At 43.8% G+C, this 14,778-nt stretch overlaps 1 long non-coding RNA gene across 1 annotated transcript in view; it reads right to left on the reverse strand.

Annotated features, from left to right (window-relative positions):
* Window positions 1-283: 283 nt before the first annotated feature.
* The window catches only part of LOC144338435 (uncharacterized), a 28,742-nt gene continuing 14,247 nt past the window's right edge, over window positions 284-14,778 (reverse strand). Inside the window, exon 3 of the long non-coding RNA XR_013412564.1 lies at window positions 284-1,803. This is a non-coding gene — a long non-coding RNA (uncharacterized LOC144338435). The remainder of the gene's footprint in view (window positions 1,804-14,778) is intronic.

Here is a 14,778-nt window from a genome sequence, read left to right on the forward strand (position 1 = left end):
AACCAGAAAGTTGGTCCTGGTCTCAAACAGCCGGGATTCCCGGCTCTCCTCTGTGTCCCCACTCCCTCTGAAGCCCAGTCCTGTCACATTTACATGACCCCTCCACCTTCCTCTTCTGCACTTTCACCAATGACCCTCCCAGAGCCTCAGGTATTCATTCATTTATTCAACAACTGTGTGCCAGGCACTATTCAGGGCAATGGGGACTCAGCAGTAAACAGAATCGATTAAAATCCCTGCCTTCTTAGAGTGGATGGAAAAACAGTAACTAGGATAAAATGCAGCCAAGATACAGCGTGTAGCAGATACAGCATGTTGGGCAGTGACAAAGAGAAACAACAGAGCAGGGGAGAAGAGAGGTAGTCTGAGGGGTGGTCCAGCCAGGCCAGGAGTCTTTCAGAAGGTTTACGACAGGAAGGACTGGAGAGAGGATCCCAGCAGCAGGAAAAGCAAGCGCAAAAGCCAGGGGTGGAGGTCCACTCCTGACCTCACGAGCAAGAGCAGGGGGGAGCAGTGTGGCTGCAGTGGAGTGCAGGGAGAAAGAGACAGAGGTGAGCCCAGAGTGGGGTGGGGCTGGAAATCAGACCAGCTAGGTCCTTGCAGGAAGAGGAAGAACCTGGCTTTTCCTCTGAGTGGTGCAGGAAGCCACGGGTGTGTTTTGAGATGTGGGGAAACATGGCATGTCTTAGTTTAGCAGGTGGCTGGCTGCTATGGGAATAGCATAAAAGAGCAGGAGGCTACTATGGAACCCAGGCAAGAGATATTGGTAGCCTGGACCAATGTGTGATGGTAGAGTGAGAGATGTGGTCAAATCCAGGATATATTTTAAGGTGGGGCCAATGGGATTTGTTGACAGATTGTTAGATATAAAAGACCTAAAGATGACATCAAGTGTCTTGACCTGAGCAATTACTGAAACCAGGGAGACTTCAGGAAAAGCTGATGGGAAAGAGCATAAGCTTGACTTTGGACATGCTGAAGTCTGAAGAACCTATCAGATGTCCAAGTGGAGATGTCAAGTAGGCAATTGGATACTTGGTTCTAGCTTAGGAAAGAATTCCGAGCTTGAGATGCAGACTGGGGAGTAATTATGACTGACCATGGACTTTAGGCTGGGAAAGGAGAAGATGAGGGGTTTAAGGGACAGCAAAAAGGGAAAAGAATTATTAGATTTGGTAGTGGAGGGTGGGGAGAGTCACTACCATACTAAGAAACTGAACAGGCCGTTGCTTGTCCTCAGCAGAGCAAGTTTCAGCAAGGGAAAGGGAGCATTCAGGGAAAAAGTGCAGAGTTGGGGATTTTGCTGATGACTGGCAGTGAGTTCCAGAGAGCACAGAAGTTTCAAGAGAAGCAGGGGAGAAGAGGAGGTGGGGCTGGAAAATGTGACATTCTGAATAGAATGTGCATAAGAGGACAGAAGATGAGGAATGGTCTCTGAGTTTGGGGCCTGTCATGGGGACAGAGGTAAAGAGGGAAAAAGGCATAAGGATGCTGGACCTCTAGGGACCAAGACCAAGGAGGTGAAGAGGGTGTGAATGTTCTGGTGCACGGGGTGAGGGTGGGCCTGGGGCAGGGAGCACTCCCACTGGACTTCAGAGTCCACCCTCACATAGTTACCTTTCCAGCCTTGGCCCTGGGCTACACTGCTTTTGGGGCACTTTTCCTTCTGACCTGTTGACTGCAGGCTCCCAGGCCTCTGTCCTGAGCCAGGCTCTTCTTTCTTTTGCACTGCTCTGAAAACGCCAAAGCTTACAAAGATTCCTTCTGTTTCATGCAGGTGCTGCACTTGCCTTCTTCGAGGTCCTGAAAGTAAAGATGTGTTTGGGACTCATGGGATTGCCCAATGTGTGCCCGAACTGAGCTCATCCTTCACAAGCTGTCACATTTTCCCAACATCTTAACGTCTATTTCCTTTTCCTCACAGCCACTTCCTTAACCAGCCATAAATGAAACTAGACTTTTTAAAGCCAATATTTTGCATTCTTTGTTTTTAATTTTTAAAACAAATAAAAGTCAACTGTCTTCCTCCTTCTGGGGTCTCCTCCAACCTTTTTTTTTTTCTTTTCATATATTGATTAATTAATTAGTTAGTTAATTTTGACACAGGGTCTCCTGTTGCCCAGGCTGGAGGGCAGTGGTGTGATCACAACTCACTGCATTCTTGACCTCCTGGGCTCAAGAGATCCTTCCACCTCAGCCTCTGGAGTAGCCAAGACTACAGGCACACGCCACCACATCCAGCTATTTTTTTTTATTTTTTGTAGAAATGGGGTTTTGCCGTGTTGCCCAGGCGGGTCTCAAATTCCTGCCCTCAAGCAATCCACCCACTCTGGCCTCCCAAAGTGCTGGGATTACAGATGTGAGCCACCACACCTGGCCTTTAAAAAAACAAGCAAACAAACAAACAAAAAAAACTATAAGATTGATAGCCTTCTGTGATGAAAGGATTCCCTTGTGTTCCTCTAGCCCTTTGAAGCATTGGATTTCCTACAGAATTTTTCTGAGGGCCTTCTCCTCTCTGGGCACAGTGTCACCCATAACCTTTCTCCAGCCCAGGGCTTCTACCCTTTGGCCCACATTCTCTGGGCCCCACTTCCTGACCACCAACTGGACACTGGCTCTCCAGGAACCCCATCTGTCTTCAAGCAATACTAACAGCAGAAACATCATCTGGCAGAAGAAACAAACGGGAAGATGGTGCTTGACTGACTACTCATCTGACATGGTTTGGCTCTTGTGTCCCCACCCAAATCTCTTGTCGAATTATCATCCCCAGTGCTGGCAGAGGGGCCTGGTGGGAGGTGATTGGATCACAGAGGTAGATTTCCCCCTTGCTGTTCTCATGATAGTGAGTGAGTTCTCAGGAGATCTGATGGCTTAAAAGTGTGTGGCAGTTCCCCCTTCTCTCTCACCTGTCAAGCTGTGAAGAAGGTGCTTGATTCCCCTTTGCCCTTCCACCATGATTGTAAGTTTCCTGAGGTCTCCACAACCATACTTCCTGTATAGCCTGTGGAATTTTGAGTCAATTTAACCTCTTTTCTTTATAAGTTACCCAGTCTCGGGTAGTTCTTTATAGCAGTGTGAAAACAGACTGACACACCATCCAAGAATGAGCAGGAACAGAAAAGGCACATTGTACGCAACACTGTCAGATGGAAAATACAAGGCTAATCAGAAGGACAGAGAGAAGAAACCCCTTCAGTGGCCAGGCTGTTCTCTCTAGAGGTGTAGTCTTTTTAAGCTATTGTTTGCAGCTCTGCCAACAGGTTTCCTATCAGAGATTCCAGGGAAGAACAAACTAATCACCATTAAATGTTCATGAGTAGCTACCACAGAGTTGGATCAGAGCAAGTGATGGCTGGGTTCTTGGGTTTGCTTTCTTTCTTCCAACACAAGCACATGACATTGGTTGCCCTGACTTGCGGGCAGCTGGGCCTGCCCCTTGCTCCCGCTGGGCTCGTTGGAACAGATTTTTAAAAACAGGTCAGGGAGGAATCCGTCTCACATGACGCACTGCACATGAACGGCTCCCATGTGCTTTCTCACCCTGAACATGTCCCCTTATTAATTATGATGACAATCCCAAGCTTGGATGCTTTAGAAAGTCATCCATCTGCCTGTGTGTGTGTGCGCGCGTGTGTGTGTGTGTGCTATGTGTATGTTCTTTGTGCTCTGTGTGCATGTGCGTCATCTTAGACAAGAAAAAAATATTTTGCTGTTTAAAATACCTTGTCAAGGTACAGGTGGCTGGCAAGATGGCCAAACAGGAACAGCTCCGGTCTGCAGCCCCCAGCGAGATCAATGCAGAAGCTGGGTGATTTCTGCATTTCCAACTGAGGTACCCGGCTCATCTCATTGGCACTGGTTAGACAGGGTGGGGTATCACTTCACCCAGGGAGTGCAAGGGGTGAGGGAACTCCCTCTCCTATCCAAGTGAAGCTGTGAGGGACTGTGCCCTGAGGAATGGTGCACTCCAGCCCAGATACTACACTTTTCCCATGATCTTCGCAACCTGCAGACCAGGAGATTCCCTCAGGTGCCTACACCACTAGGGCCCTGGGTTTCAAGCACAAAAATGGGCAGCTATTTGGGCAGACAACAATCTAGCTGCAGGAGTTTTTTTTTGTACCCCAGTGGTGCCTAGAGTGCCAGCAAGACAGAACAGTTTGCTCCCCTGGAAAGGAGGCTGAAGCCAGGGAGCCAAGTGGTCTAGCTCAGTGGATCCCACACCCACAGAGACCAGCAAGCTAAGATCTACTGGCTTGAAATTCTCCCTGCCAGCACAGCAGTGTGAAGTCAACCTGGGTACTCAGCTTGGTGGGGGGAGGGGCATCCACCTTTACTGAGGTTTGAGTAGGCAGTTTTCCCCTCACAGTGTAAGCAAAGCTGCCAGGAAGTTTGAACTGTGTGGAGCACACTGCAGCTCAACAAAGCTGTGTAGCCAGACTGCCTCTCTAGATTCTTCCTCACTGGGCATGGCATCTCTGAAAGAAAGGCAGCAACCCCAGTCAGGGGATTATAGACAAAATTCCCATCTACCTGAGACAGAGCACCTGGGAGAAGGGGCAGCTGTGGGCACTGCTTCAGTAGATTTAAATGTTCCTGCCTGCCAGCTCTGAAGAAAGCAGTGGATATCCCAGCAGAGCATTTGAGCCCTGCTAAGGGACAGACTGCCTCCTCAAGTGGGTCCCTGCCTCCTGACAGGGAGACACCCCCCAGCAGGGGTCGACAGCCACCTCATACAGGAGAACTCTTGCTGGCATGAGGCAGGTGCCCCTCTGGGATTAAGCTTCCAGAGGAAGGAATAGGCAGCAATCTTTGCTATTCTGCAGCCTCCACTGGTGATACCCAGGCAAACAGGGTCTGGAGTGAACCTCCAGCAAACTTCAGTGGACCTGCAGCAGACAGGCCTGACTGTTAGAAGGAAAACTAACAAACAGAAATGAATAGCATCAACATCAACAAAAAGGACGTCCATGCCAAAACCCCATCCAAAGATCATGAACATCAAAGACCAAAGGTAGATAACTCCATGAAGATGAGGAAAAATCACAAAAAGCCTGAAAATTCCAAAAACCAGAATGCCTCTTCCTCCAAAGGATCACAACTCCTCGCCAGCAAGGGAACAAAACTGGATGGAGAATGAGTGTAATGAATTGACAGAAGTAGGCTTCAGAAGGTGGGTAATAACAAACTCCTCCGAGCTAAAGGAGCATGTTCTAACCCAATGCAAGGAAGCTAAGAACCTTGAAAAAAGGTTAGACGAATTGCTAACTAGAATAACCACTTTAGAGAAGAATGTAAATGACCCGATGGAGATGAAAAACACAGCACAAGAACTTCGAGAAGCATACACAAGTATCAATAACCGAATTGATCAAGTGGAAGAAAGGATATCAGAGATTGAAGATCAACTTAATGAATTAACGTGTGAAGACAAGATTAGAGAAAAAAGAATGACAAAGGCTTCAAGAAATGTGGGACTGGCCGGGCGTGGTGGCTCAAGCCTGTAATCCCAGCACTTTGGGAGGCCGAGTCGGGCAGATCACGAGGTCAGGAGATCGAGACCATCCTGGTGAACACGGTGAAACCCCGTCTCTACTAAAAAATACAAAAAACTAGCCGGGCGAGGTGGCGGGCGCCTGTAGTCCCAGCTACTCGGGAGGCTGAGGCAGGAGAATGGCGTGAACCCGGGAGGCGGAGCTTGCAGTGAGCTGAGATCCGGCCACTGCACTCCAGCCTGGGCGACAGAGCAAGACTCCGTCTCAAAAAAAAAAAAAAAAAAAAAAGAAATGTGGGACTATGTGAAAAGACCAAACCTACGTTTGATTGGTGTATCTGAAAGTGACGGGGAGAATGGAACCAAGTTGGAAAACACACTTCAGGATACTATCCAGGAGAACTTCCCCAACCTAGCAAGACTGGCCACATTTAAATTCAAGAAATACAGAGACCACCACAAAGATACTCTTCAAGGAGAGCAACCACAAGACACATAATCGTCAGATTCACCAAGGTTGAAATGAAGAAAAAATGTTAAGGGCAGCTAGAGAGAAAGGTTGGGTTACCCACAAAGGGAAGCCCATCAGACTAACAGCAGATCTCTCTTCAGAAACTCTACAAGCCAGAAGAGAGTGGGGGCCAATATTCAACATTCTTAAAGAAAAGAATTTTCAACCCAGTATATCATCCAGCCAAACTAAGTTTCATAAGCGAAGGAGAAATAAAATCCTACACAGACAAGCAAATGCTGAGAGATTTTGTACCACCAGGCCTGCCTTACAAGAACTCCTGAAGGAAGCACTAAATATGGAAAGGAAAAAACAGTCCCAGCCACTGCAAAACACATACCAAATTGTAAAGACCATTGACACTGTGAAGAAACTGCATCAACTAACAGGCAAAATAACCAGCTCACATCATAATGGCAGGATCAAATTCAAACATAACAGTATTAGCCTTAAATGTAAATGGGCTAAATGCCCCAAGTAAAAGACACAGACTGGCAAACTGGATAAAGAGACAAGACCCATCAGTGTGCTGTGTTCAGGAGATTCATCTCACGTGCAGAGACACACATAGGCTCAAAATAAAGGGATGGAGGAAGATCTACCAAGCAAACGGAAGGCAAAAAAAAAAAAAAAAAAGCCGGGGTTGCAATGCTAGTCTCTGATAAAACAGACTTTAAACCAACAAAGATCAAAAGAGGCAAGGAAGGCCATTACATAATGGTAAAGGGATTAATTTAACAAGAAGAGCTAACTATCCTAAATATATATGCACCCAACACAGGAGCACCCAGATTCATAAAGCAAGGCTTTAGAGACCTAAAAAGAGACTTACACTCCCACACCACAATAATGGGAGACTTTAACACCCCACTGTCAATATTAGACAGATCAATGAGACAGAAGGTTAACAAGGATACCCAGGAATTGAACTCAGCTCTGCACCAAGCAAACCTAGTAGACATCTACAGAACTCTCCACCCCAAGTCAACAGAATTATACATTCTTGTCAGCATCATATCACACTTATTCCAAAATTGACCACATAATTGGAAGTAGAGTACTCCTCAGCAAATGTAAAAGAACAGAAATCATAACAAACTGTCTCTCAGACCACAGTGCAATCAAATTAGAACTCAGGATTAAGAAACTCACTCAAAACCACACAATTACATGGAAACTGAACAACCTGCTCCTGAATGACTAGTGGGTAAATAACAAAATTAAGGCAGAAATAAATAAGTTCTTTGAAACCAATGAGAACAAAGACACAATGTACCAGAATCTCCGGGACACAACTAAAGCAGTGTTTAGAGGGAAATTTATAGCACTAGATACCTAAAGGAGAAAGCAGGAAGATCTAAAATTGACACCCTAACATTGCAATTAAAAGAACTAGAGAACTAAGAGCAAACAAATTCAAATGAATTCAAAAGAAGACAAGACATGACTAACATCAGTGCAGAACTGAAGGAGATAGAGACACAAAAGACACTTCAAAAAATCAATAAATCCAGGAGCTGGTTTTTTGAAAAGATCAGTAAAATAGATAGAGTGCTAGCCAGACTCATAAAGAAGAAAAGAGAGAAGAATTAAATAGATACAATAAAAACTGATAAAGGGGATATCACCACTGATCCCACAGAAATACAAACTACCATCAGAGAATACTATAAATAATTCTATGCAAATAGACTAGAAAATCTAGAAGAAATGGATAATTCCTGGACACATACACCCTCCCAAGACTAAACCAGGAAGAAGTCAAATCCTTGAATAGACCAATAACAAGTTCTGAAGTTATGGCAGTAATTAATAGCCTACAAACCAAAAAAAAAAAAAAAAAGCCCAGGACCAGAGAGATTCACAGTCGATTTTTACCAGAGGTACAAAGAGGACCTGGTGACATTCCTCCTGAAACTATTCCAAACAATAGAAAAAGAGCGGCTCCTCCCTAACTCATTTTATGAGGCCAGCACCATTCTGTTACCAAAACCTGGCAGAGATACAACAAAAAAAGAAAATTTCAGGCCAATATCCCTGATAAACATCAATGTGAAAATCCTCAATAAAATATTGGCAAACCAAATCCAGCAGCATATCAAAAAACTTATTCACCATGATCAAGTTTGCTTCATCCCTGGGATGCAAGGATGGTTCAACATACACAAATCAATAAACATAATCCATCACATAAAGAGAACCAATGACAAAAACTACACGATTATCTCAATAGATGCAGAAAAGGCCTTTGATCAAATCCAACACCACTTCATGCTAATAATTCTCAATAAACTACATATTGCTAGAACATATCTCAAAACAAGAAGAGCTATTTATGACAAAGCCACAGCCAATATCATACTAAATGGGCAAAAGCTGGAAGCATTCCCTTTGAAAAGCAGCACAAGACAAAGATGCCCTCTCTCACCACTCTTATTCAACATAGTATTGGAAGTTCTGATCAGGGCAATCAGGCAGGAGAAAGAAATGAAAGGTATTCAAATGGAAGAGAGGATATCAAATTGTTTGCAGATGACATGATTGTATATTTAGAAAACCCCATCATCTCAGCCCAAAATCTCCTTAAGCTGATAAGCAACTTCAGCAAAGTGTCAGGATACAAAATCAATGTGCAAAAATCACAAGCATTCCTATACACCAATAATAGACAAACAGAGAGCCAAATCATGAGTGAATTCCCATTCACAATTGCTACAAAGAGAATAAAATACCTAGGAATCCAACTTACAAGGGATGTGAAGGACCTCTTCAAGGAGAACTACAAACAACTGCTCAATGAAATAAGAGAGGACACAAATAAATGGAGAAACATTCCATGCTCATAAATAGGAAGAATCAATATTGTGAAAATGGCCATAGTGCCTGAAGTAATTTACAGATTCAATGCTATCCCCCTTGACTTTCTTCACAGAATTAGAAAAAACTACTTTAAATTTCATTTAGCACCAAAAAAGAGCCTGTATAACCGAGACAATCCTAAGCAAAAAGAACAAAATTGGAGGCATCATGCTACCTGACTTCAAACTATACTGCAAGGCTACAGTAACCAAAATAGCATGATACTGGTACCAAAACAGATGTACGGAACAATGAAACAGAACAGAGGCCTCGGAGATAACACCACACATCTACAGCCATCTGATCTTTGACAAACCTGACAAAAACAAGCAATGGGGAAAGGATTCTCTATTTAATAAACGGTGTTGGGAAAACTGGCTAGCCATATGCAGAAAACTGAAACTGGACCCCTTCCTTACACCTTATACAAAAATTAACTCAAGATGGATTAAAGACTTAAACATAAGACCTAAAAACCATAAAACCCTAGAAGAAAACCAGGCAATGCCATTCAGGACGTAGGCATGGGCAAAGACTTCATGACCAAAACACCAAATGCAATGATAATGAAAGCCAAAATTGACACAGGGGATCTAATTAAAGGGCTTCTGCACAGCAAAAGGACCTATCATCAGAGTGAACAGACAACCTACAGAATGGAAGAAAATTTTTGCAATCTATCCATCTGACAAAGGCTAATATCCAGAATCTACAAGGAACTTAAACATATTTACAAGACAAAAACAAACAACTCTATCAAAAAGTGGGCAAAGGATATGAATAGACACTTCTCAAAAGAAGACATTTATGTGGCCAACAGACATATGAAAAAAAGCTCATCATCACTGGTCATTAGGGAACTGCAAATCAAAACCACAATGAGATACCATCTCAAGCTGGTTAGAATGGTGATCCTTAAAAAGCCAGGAAACAACAGATGCTGGAGAGGATGTGGAGAAATAGGAATGCTTTTACACTGTTGGTGTGAGTGTAAATTAGTTCAACCATTGTGGAAGACAGTGTGGCAATTCCTCAAGGATCTAGAACCAGAAATACCATTTGGCCCATCAATCCCATTACTGGGTATATACCCAAAGGATTATAAATCATTCTACTTTAAAGACACATGCACACATTTGTTTATTGCAGCACTATTCACAATAACAACGACTTGGAACCAACCCAAATGCCCATCAATGACAGACTGGATAACGAAAATGTGGCATATGTACACCATGGAATACTATGCAGCCTTAAAAACGGATGAGTTCATGTTTTTTGCAGGGACACGGATGAAGCTAGAAACCATCATTCTCAGCAAACTAACACAGGAACAGAAAACCAAGCACTGCATGTTCTCACTCATAAGTGGGAGTTGAACAATGAGAATACATGGAAACAGGGAGGGGAACATCACACACTGGAGCCTGTCAGGGGGTGGGGGACTAGAGCAGGGATAGTGTTAGGAGAAACACCTAATGTAGATGATGGGATGATGGGTGCAACAAACCATCATGGCACATGTATACCTATGTAACAAACCTGCATGTTCTGGATATGTATCCCAGAACTTAAAGTATAATTTAAAAATATGTATATATATCTTGTAATGCTATTCTTTTAAGGAAACAGCCTGAGGCAGTGGGCAATGGAGGAGATTATACTTGATGGATTGTTTAATAAAAAATGATAAATGAATATAAAAAGAAAGTTAATAGAATAGATAAAACTGCATTTTAAATAGTTTTTACTAGATATTTATTGGGTATGTTTACTATTCTAGGCATTTCATATACAAGAACTTGGTTAAGCTCTCTAATAGCCCCAATTGAGTAGGCATTATTAATTCTACTTTATATATAAGGCAAAGTAACTTTTTTAAAAATATGCCATTAATAAGAGATAAAACAGAGGTTTTTAAGCAACTCTGCCTTACTCTAATGCCCATGCTTAGCCCACTACATCATGATGACTTTAAAAGCAACCAAAGGGCCCATCTATAAGGTGAAAATGTCTTTTGCCTGGCCATTATGGTTTGAATGATGATGTCCCCACAAAAATTCATGTTAAAACTTAATCCTCAATGCAACAGTATTAGGAAGTGTGGCCTTTGGGAGGTGATTAAGTCACAAGGGCTTCACTCTCATGAATGAGATTAGTGACCTTATAAAAGGGCTCACAATTGAAGGAAGCTCTCTCTTGCCCTTCTGCCCCTTCTGCCAAGTGAGAACACAGTGTTCCTCCCCTCTGGAAGATGCAGCAATTAGGGACTATCTTGGAAGCAAAGAGGAGCCCTCAGCAGACACCAATCCTGCTGGCACCTTGAGCTTAGACCTCCTGGCCTCCAGAGCCATGAGAAAAAATTTCTATTATTTATAAGTTACCCAGTCGATGATACTTTGTTATAGCAGCACAAATGGACTAAGATACTCACAAATAACCAAGAAGTGTTTATCAAATATTGACTAGATGGGCAGCACTGAGATCGGGGCTAAGAACTCTTCCCACATTCAGATGAGACAGAAGCTAATTCTTGTGAGTTGTAGTTGGCTAACAACTGGGAGGGTGGCATGTATTTTTACTATGTCAAGCATTGCTTCCCAAGTAGCAAAGAGTGAAACTATTGATGTCTGAAGGAGGCAGCAAGGGACTAGGCATATTCTACACGGTTTTCGGTTGTGCCTCAGCTCTGACGTAAGTCCTAGTATTACCTGGGACTGCATCTCAGGCTTGGCTCAGAGGACAAGAACAGCCTATATTCCAGCTGGAACACACACACACTCCTCTCTACACTTTATCTGCCCCCAGCTGATACAAGTCCTTTTTTTTTTTTTTAAGATAGAGTTTCACTTTTGTTGCCTAGGCTGGAGTGCAATGGCACAATCTCAGCTCACTACAACCTCCACTTCCCAGGTTCAAGCAATTCTCCCGCCTCAGCTTCCTAAGTAGCTGGGATGACAGGCATGAGGCACCATGCCTGGCTACTTTTTTGTATTTAGTAGAAATGGGGTTTCACCTCATTGGTCAGCCTGGTCTCAAATTCCTGACCTCAGGTGATCCACCCACCTCAGCCTCCCAAAGGGCTGGGACTACAGGTGTGAGCCACTGTACCCAGCTCCTCAGGGAATAGTTCTTTTCTTTTCTTTCTTTTCTTTCTTTCTTTCTTTTTTTTTTTTTTTTTTTGTGGTTGCAAGATTTAATAGAGTGAAAACAGAGCTCCCATACAAAGCGTGGAGACCCAAAGAGGGTAGCTGTTGCTGGCTTGAATGCCTGGGTTTATATCCCAATCATTGTCCCTCCCACTGTGCTCTCAGGTGATAGATGATTGGCTATTTCTTTACCTCCTGTTTTTGCCTAATTAGCATTTTTGTGAGCTCTCTTTACTACCTGATTGATCAGGTGTGAGCTAAGTTGCAATCCCCGTGTTTAAAGGTGGATGTGTTTGCCTTCCCAGCTAGGCTTAGGGATTCTTAGTTGGCCTAGGAAATCCAGCTAGTCCTATCTCTGTCCCCCCTCTCAACAGGAAAACCCAAGCACTGTTGGGGAGGTTGGCCGATGACCACTCTAACTGCTTCCTGCTGAATTGAGGAGTAGTAGAGGTTGTGTAGTTGAGATTTCCTCGGGAGGGTGCCTTTGATGTCATCAACATTGGAGCATGGGCTAGCAGGCCGATCCAGGGGTCTGCGGTAGATTTTAGTCATGTACTGCACCTGGGGCTCCATTTGAAGAATGATTTGTAGCTTTACAGCTTTGATTCTGGAAGAGACAAACTTAACAAGGAGGCTAAAGATACAGGGATTGAAATGTATGGCCTAAAGTGCAGGGGAGTTTTTTTTTGGGGGGGGGCACACTTCACAGGCCCTGACTATCTGCTTGATAGTTTTGAAAAGGCCTGGTCCAGTAAATAATGATTTGACCATCTGATGGGTGCTATCAATGCTTAAGTGAAAGGTTTGGTGAAGGGTTTTAAGTAATTTTCATTGGGTAACTGCTGGTGAAAGTATTTTTCCTTCTTTGGTGGCTAGCCATCCTGAGGGGAGGAAACTGTGTCCTCATGAGGTTCCCCATTTTATTTCTTCTGCTGAATATTGGGGCTTGGTTTCTCAGAAGGGATTATCCCACACTAGGGGTCTTTCTATAAGCATTTCTAATGGAGGGTCCTGTCTTGTGGTTCTTTTTGCTTTAATATCCACTTGGCGGTCCCCTTTTATTTCCCTTTCCTTTCCTTTCTTTTTCTTTTTCTTTTTTTTTTTTTGAGACAGAGTCTTGCTCTGTCACCTAGGCTGGAGTGCAGTTGCACAATCTCGGCTCACTGCAAGCTCTGCCTCCCGGGTTCATGCCAGTCTCCTGCCTCAGCCTTCTGAGTAGCTGGGACTATAGATGCCCACAATCATGCCGGGCTAGTTTTTTGTTTTTTAGTAGAGACGGGGTTTCACTATGTTAGCCAGGATGGTCTTGATCTCCTGACTTCGTGATCCGCCCACCTCAGCCTCCCAAAGTGTCCTTTCTGATGACCCCGGCAGCGTAAGACTGCCACCTTTTTCAGTTTCTGTACTGCCAATAATAATCTCCTAATTATCAGGGAAAACCCCACCCCTGATATTTAACGTGGGTTCTTTTTTATTTCCCTAAGCATTGGCTGGTCTGAGAAATAAAGGGAAAGAGTACAAGAGAGATAAATTTTAAAGCTGGGTATCTGGGGGAGACATCACATGTCGGCAGGTTCCGTGATGCTCCCTGAGCGGTAAAACCAGCAAGTTTTTATTAGCGATTTTCAAAAGGGGAGGGAGTGTACGAATAGGGTGTGGGTCACAGAGATCACATGCTTCACAAGGTACTAAAGTATCACAAAGCAAATGGAGGCAGGGCAAGATCACAGGACCACAGGATGGGGCGAAATTAAAATTGCTAATGAAGTTTCGGGCTTGCATTGTCATTGATAACATCTTATCAGGAGGCAGGGTTTGAGAGCAGACAACCTGTCTGACCAAAATTTATTAGGCAGGAATTTCCTTGTCCTAATAAGCCTGGGAGTGCTACAGGAGACTGGGGCTTATTTCACTCCTTCAGCTTCTACTGTAAAAGACAGCCGCCTCCAAGGGGCCATTCATAGGCCTACCCTCAGGGGCGCATTCTCTTTCTCAGCGATGTTCCTTGCTGAGAAAAAGAATTCAGTGATATTTCTCCTATTTGCTTTTGAAAGAAGAGAAATATGGCTCTGTTCCATCTGCCTCACTGGCATCAGAGTCCAAGGCCATCTCCCTTGTTCCCTGAACACTGCTGTTATCCTGTTCTTTTTTCAAGGTGCCCAGATTTCATATTGTTCAATCACACATACTCTACAAACCAATTTGTGCAGTTAACACAATCATCAAAGGGTCCTGAGGGGACATGCATCCTCCTCAGCTTACGAAGATGACGGGATTAAGAGATTAAAGTAAACACAGGCATAGGAAATCACAAGGGTATTGATTGGGGAAGCGATAAGTGTCCATGAAATCTTCACAATTTATGTTCAGAGATTGCAGTAAAGACAGGCATAAGAAATTATGAAAGTATTAATTTGGGGAACTAATAAGTGTCCATGAAATCTTCACAATTTATGTTCTTCTGCCGCGGCTTCAGCTGATCCCTCTGCTTGGGGTCCCTGACTTCCCGCAACACCTAATGGCTTCCTGATGTTTGATAGGTGTTCCCTCGGAAGTTAGGAATTCCCTTTCCCTCCATATTGCTGCATGGGCATGGAGGACTAGGTAAGCATCCTTAGAGTCTGTATATATATTTACCCTTTTTCCTTCTCCTAATTCTAGTGCCTGAGTGAGGGCTATTAGTTCTGCCAGCTGAGCACTAGTTCCTGGAATGAGAGGATTACTTTCAAGTATTCCATTATCACTGACCACTGCATACC

Source organism: Macaca mulatta, chromosome 1 (assembly GCF_049350105.2).
Source record: "Macaca mulatta isolate MMU2019108-1 chromosome 1, T2T-MMU8v2.0, whole genome shotgun sequence".
NCBI lineage: Eukaryota > Metazoa > Chordata > Mammalia > Primates > Cercopithecidae > Macaca > Macaca mulatta.